The sequence below is a fragment of the Passer domesticus genome, chromosome 1 (assembly GCF_036417665.1).
Source record: "Passer domesticus isolate bPasDom1 chromosome 1, bPasDom1.hap1, whole genome shotgun sequence".
Classification (NCBI taxonomy): domain Eukaryota; kingdom Metazoa; phylum Chordata; class Aves; order Passeriformes; family Passeridae; genus Passer; species Passer domesticus.
The window spans coordinates 132,881,702-132,888,363 of NC_087474.1; the positions used below are offsets into that span (position 1 = coordinate 132,881,702).

The following is a 6,662-nucleotide window of genomic DNA, read 5'->3' on the forward strand; positions in this document are numbered from 1 at the left end:
CAGAGGTGGGGCAGTTATCTTCTGTTAGTTGGGCAATTTTCTTTATCTCTTCCACAACGAATCCTCCCTCTGCAGAGACATCTGCTGTTAATGGGCCATTGAGTCACTGCATGGGTGATAAAATTCCATCATCCCATTGTGAGATGCTCCACCCAGAGGGAGGAGCCAAGCATTCCTACCTGGATATAATCTGAGATTTGCAGCACCACAGGCAGCCTTTTCCACTGGGTTCCTAGAGGAACTACACCACCACTAGACCTTCAGAGAAGAACTACACCCTTCTACAGGATCACTGCTTCAAGAGAACCACATCTGTTACTGCAGGAGGACTGCAGCCACCATTTAATCAGATTGCTGCCAACACCCTGATCCACAGGGTGTCAGGTTGTATTCTGATTTTGTCAGTGTTTTTTCTTGTTTTGTACTATTGCACTTGTATTTTTAATTTTCCTAGTAAAGAACTGTTATTCCTATTCCCATGTCTTTCCCTGAGAGCTCTTTAATTAAAAAATAATACTAATTCAGAGGGAGGGGGTTTACATTTTCCATTTCAAGGAAGGTTCCTGCCTTCCTTAGCAGACACCTGTCTTTTCAAACCAAGACAGTTGCCATGGATGCATTCCTCTTGTCTGTCATGCAAATGGAGATACTCTCCATGCCAAAGACAAAAGCTTCCAACAGTACCTGCTTCACTGAGAGAAACAGCTCATCCAGAGATACCACAAAGAGGATTTACACCACTGGAAAGGAACTTTAGTTTCTCCTGGGTATACTTGTATCATAAAAAAGCCATATATTGAGATTTAGCATGATTTCAGGAACGGGGCCCTGTATAATAGAAGCACAAGTCCCAGATTTGCTAAGAGAGACATTAAAAAAATTGATTCAATTGCAAATGAACTGACAATATTCCTATCCCAAATGGTAGCCAAAACTTTATCCGACCCTACACTGGCATGTATTGTGTGTAGGCCTTACATTTCAATAAAAGGAAGAAAATGCTTTTAACAGCACACTACCGAGTACACAGAAAGGCTATTATAACCTCAATAAATATTTGCTGACTAAATATACTATTTCAATTAACATAACCCTTATGAAATCAAAGAAGATACTGAAATTTAACTAAATTGCCAGCCCATAGGATTGTGCTCCCTTTCTTCCATAATCAGCAAGGCAAAAAGTCATCACCACAGGAGACCTGGGAAAGTGCGAGGATTAAACTTGTAACATAGGTTCTGGCAAAGAGCTCCCGTGGATGACTGGGAAAACACTGAGTAAATGTCCCATTCATACTCAAATCTCCATTTCCCAAGCCCCTGATGTACAGCAGTGCTGAACATGCATCTGCAAATGGAAGCTCCAAGAGATCTGAAATAGTAAGGAATGCCACAAGCCCTTCTTTTCCTAAAAAAGAGATTTGTATTTCAGCTCAGATATTTCATAATTATTAGAAATCTTTAAGAAGCTTCCTTATTAAGGACATAAGCCGTAATTTTTCACCTTTACCATATATTTGTTTTCCTCACATGGCGCTGTAAAAAAGTTTGTGACAGTTGTAAAGCACAGAGCAATCACAGTTACATTCTTTTCACTGTGTTCTGGTAATATGGAATCATGGAATGATGGAATGGCTTGGGTTGGAAGGGACCTTAAAGATTACCTAGTTCCAGCCCCCTGCCATGGGCAGAGACACCCTTCACTCCACCAGGCTGCTCAGAGCCCCATCCAAAATGGCCTTGGACATTCTCAAGGATGGGGCATTCACAATTTCTCTGGGCAACCTGTTTCAGTGTTTCACCCCCACAGTATAGAATTTTTTCTTGATATCTCATCTAAACCTACTCTTTTTCAGGTCGAAGCCATTCTCCCTTGTCTGCCACTACACGCTCTTGTAAAAAATCCCTCTGCATCTTTTTTGCAGGCTCCCTTAAGGTACTGGAAGGCCTCAATTAAGTCACGCTGAAGCCTTCTCTTTTACAGGCTGAACAATCCCAACTCTCTCAGCTTCTCCTCCCAGGAAAGGTGCTCTATCTCCCTAATTAACTTGGTGGCCCTTGTGCTGGGGACTTCATCTAGCAGTCCCAGGCAGGGTAAAAGCACACTGCGGGCTGTGCTCAGTGAGAATAAAAAAAGGTAATTCTCCCCTGAAGAGCCACATTTAAACATTTAAAAAAAGGTCCAGTAAGTGGATATGGATTGTTGACAAGGAAGTAGGACAAAACAAAGAGACCACATCAGTCAACACAAGAGGCAGTGGCTATAACACATCACTAACCCACTTTTTTTTTTTTCAGGGATTATGGCAGAGGAGACTCTAAGAAGGGATTTAAAAGGAGAAAATAAGGTTAAGTGTGTTGATGTCTGTCCACAGCTCATCCTTAACTTCAGTGTAGCAGTGAATAAAGCTTGCAGATGCTGTTTTGAGTACCCAGCAGGTCAGTGACAAAGCTGGCATGGCAAATGGACTGGAGGACTGTGTGGATGGATTGGCCAGAAGGGCTTTGGATAGGAAATCAGACTGCTGCTTTCTACCATTATGATGAGAGAAATACATTAACATTACAGAAAGACTCACAAGAAAACAAAATTTTTTTAACAGGAGGTTTGAACAAGGTAAAAGTTACATAAGCTGTATGTGGACCTTGCTTGTGGCATTGCTTCAAGGCCACAGGCATCCCTAGGGCTGGCTCCCAAACCATGTGTCAGTCACAGACATCTCTGGAGGAAAAAGAACACCTTATTCAACAACTTTCATGGTTCATTTCTTAAGATCAGGACATCATTAACTATGTTGGTTGCTATAAGGCATTACTGTCTTCTAATGACTCCTAAAATATCTGTACGTAATAGCTGGAAACTTCTGCGTTCCATAACTAATTTGGTCTTTTATAAACTGATTTACAAATGTGCTTGCTATTTAATTCTGTTAGAAAATATTTAAGGTAGTATTTTTTCTGTCACCCCCTTAGCTCAGCCACGTACCAAGATAAAAGAGCAGTGGCGAAGGGGCCCATTTGAGCTCAGTAGCAAACCTTGGTCTTAAAACACATTTGCCTCTCAGCAGATGATGGTCTCAACAGCAGTGCAGCCTTTTATCCAGCTGACCATGAGATGGACTGGTGTTTGCCATCCTCTTAGCACACCTCTGAAAACACCTGTTTGTTTGGTAAGGCTGCGTTTTACCAAAGATATGATCTCATTAGGTAAATTATTGCCACATTAGGTAAATTACTGAAACACTAAGGTAAAAAATAGAAAACAGCAGCAGACATCATCTTCCCATACAAGGCCTTTTTAACAGTGATTTACAGATGAACCACCTTTCATCAAAGGTTCCAGCAGAGCATCAGAAGAAAACAATTTTAGGAACACAACAATATCACAAAGTTCAGAAAATCCTTTCTGCTGTGCTGCACTGTATTCATGCAAACCTTAACAACAAAAGATCTGTTTAAAATGTGGACTATCTTTGATTGTTTTGCTTAGTGATCTTCACTGTGTCCCTTAAAAACTAGTAATCAGCACTGGAAGAAAAGCCAGGAGGTAACATACCAGCTAGCTATGCATCACTGTCACAAATCACCAGGGATTTGAAAAGCACACCAACTGGGGTCCCAGCATCCTGCTAACACCAACACTGTGTCAGGTCCAGCCCAGTCTTTCACCCATTGTGAGGGATTCCACCAAGCAGAGCCTGGCTCAGGGAGGCCAGCGATGCTTTCCAGGCTCTTGACAGGCACAGGGAGGACATTCCTGCTGCCTCCAAGGGAGATGCTGTGCTCACATGGACACACAGCTGCTCAGAGAGGAACTCTGTGTGTGTGTGTCAGCCTGAAACTGAACTCCAACCCACAACTGGGCTCTTACACTCGGACTACAGCATCCTGTAAGGTTTTTATAAGATAACTCACTACACAATAAAATAAGCCTGCAAAGTGTGCTAAAGAACCATGTCCTAAGAGCAGCCACCTTCCTGCACTGACTAGAGCTGGACCTTGGGCAAACAGCTCTGGTGCACACATCCTCTGCCTGAGTGTCCTGAAGAGCACTCCAGGTTGGCCAAGCAGAAAGTGTGTGTATTCATGTTTTAGTGCCTTATCTGGGGTGGGTACTCCTCTGCTGTCAAAAGCCAAGAGTTATGTTCCTGACAACAGAGAGGACAGGACTAAATCAAGAAAAGAGTTCAGAAAGGCAGAGAAATTCAGATGAGTTTTTGATGAACAAACCTCATTAACTGACTGGCTATCAGCTATCCAAATAGATTAAAATAATTATCATTATAGCTGTAGTTTACCATTCTGGAAAAGTGACATTTAAAAGTCACTACACAACACTGTTACCTGTAATGCTATGCTGTAAATTTGTTGTTGAAAATCTACTTGTAAATACACAGCAACTCTTGAAACTTATTGGCAGCATTCAAAAGTACTGGTAAGAGCAAATAAAAATGCATCCATTTGGGGGAAATTAGGTATTCTTATGACTTCATGTTCTCATCAGGTAGCAGGCATTAAAAATATGCCCATTGCAATGTGTACAATAGCCAACAAAAATGCTGGGTTTGCTACACTTTCTTCAGATTGAGTCAACTGAAATTAGGTTTTCAAATCCATGAAAGACAAGCAGAGTCAAACAGTCAAACATGATGCTTTCCCAATGCCATCATATGTCAGAATACTACATGTGAAAGTTCATACATTTGATTTCCTAGAAGATACCACTTTTCCCTTCTTGTCAAAACCTTACCATTTCCCGGGGAAAAAATACAAATGTGTGCATGTTTCAGACAGCCTTACTTGTTATGGATGGACTCAGATTATGCTGTCCCAGTTGAGTGATTTAAAATTGGATTTATTGTGATTCTTCATGATTGAAGAGGTCAAAACCTTCCCAAGGGAAAACAACTGTAAGACGTTCTGCAGAGCAGTTTAAGGAGTACATGTGAACTTCTTAGCTTCACAAGGTTAATGTGTGTCTTGGTTTCACTGAAAGTAACTCAACCTTCTTATTAACCACAAGAAACACAGTAATTTTCACGTCTATAGAGTAGAAATGAATTATTTTCCTACATTTTCCCTCTCTCCTCAAAATATGCAAAGCAAATGTTGAAATTCCCAATTCAATATATATCAAAGAAGAAAAAGGTTCAAAGCCAAATCCTAGAAAGTCAAAAAATGCCAGAACAAATTTAGTTCAACTCCCTTGTGCTTATACATCAAGATGAAATATTTAATTACATGATGACATCCTATTTTTTGACTGCATTATCTGTGCTTTAAAGAACAAGAAACAAATTCCATAGTGGCCTGATTGGACCAGATGTTTAGATGTTCCTTGCATTTCAAATATAATAATTCAGTAGTTATTTATCTTATTGAGAGAGGTATAAGGTCAGATTAAAAGTTTCCTAAGATTATCTGATACTTTGATTTTCTTTCTGTAGAAAAAACATTATTGGAAATATATCTTCCACCAGCAAATCCTGCTTGATAGTATGCTGTGATCTAGTTTTGAATGAACAAAACCAGAACAAATCTAATTTGCCTGATTTTTTTTTTTCAAACAGGTCTATCACAATGACTAACTCATCAAAATATTTCAAATTGCATTCTAAAAATACCAGCTATTTATTATTTTACTCTGCTGTACAGACATCAGTCTAACACTCAATCAGAGTAAGTGGTGATGAATCATGCACATTTTAGGAATGTCTTGGCTCTCTGAACAGCGTTTGGGTTCTAAATCTTTATTGATAGAAATATCTTACTTCCAACAGAAATTTACATACAAATGTGCAAATCAGGGCTGGAGCAGCAAGCCTGTGTTATGGCTAAGAGGTGGCTGGGCTTGGCTAGCTGCCTTCAGTGCCTACTTCCACCTTGGCTCGGATAATTGGAATAAAGATGAATGAAAATTTAGGCCTGCAGTTTTAATAGTAACTATTTGTTATTTAAATTTCCTGTTCCACACTAAATGATTGCAAGAATGTGTGCTCAGAATTAAAAGGCTGCTCTTTAGCATCAGCACATTGATTTCTTGGGGTCCTTGCAAAGCTTTTCACATTGTTCCTGGCCTACAGCTTTACACCCCTCTAACTGCCTGTCAGACATCATTTCTGCTTTATGAATAAATAATATGATGCCCAGGGGAAATGTTGGGCTAAGACAAAAAAATCAATATGTGTCTAGCACGTATTAGGCAGTTGTTCAGCTGAAGTCTGTCTCAAATATGCGGAGTAATTTTAATAACAAAACAAATTCTTTCTACACCGAGCTTAAAATAAGGCTATTAAGAAAGCACTACTACTATATCACTCTGTATCCTATTTGAAGATTAATAATACTGTTCTCCTAAAATGTGAATAAATGTTCTGATTGCAACAGAATTATCCAATTATTTGGTGATTATTTGTCTATAAATTTCAAATATTCACCCTACAGAAAAATGTTAGCAAGTGATTTTTTATTCTGTTCCTCTTGGAGCAGTGCTGGTGGACATCTGTGTGGTAAAGCTGTTATTACAACTGACTTGTTTGTTATTTTAAAAACATATTCCAAAACCACCTTTTTTTTTTCTTTCCAGAGGACCCAGGATCAAAAGTGAAACAAAAGCAGGGTAAATTAATCATTAATGCAGTTCTGTAATGGTCTTAGTCATTC

General features: G+C 39.5%; 1 long non-coding RNA gene across 2 annotated transcripts; it reads left to right on the forward strand.

Moving 5' to 3' along the window:
• The first annotated feature begins 228 nt into the window (after window positions 1-228).
• On the forward strand, window positions 229-6,388 carry LOC135289607 (uncharacterized). 2 transcript variants are annotated; one of them, XR_010352374.1, is made up of 3 exons: window positions 229-384; window positions 2,298-2,438; window positions 3,068-6,388. It is a non-coding gene; the product is annotated as an uncharacterized LOC135289607 (long non-coding RNA). The 2 variants fall into 2 exon arrangements; XR_010352375.1 differs by lacking the exon at window positions 229-384 and adding an exon at window positions 1,684-2,136.
• Window positions 6,389-6,662: the final 274 nt, after the last annotated feature.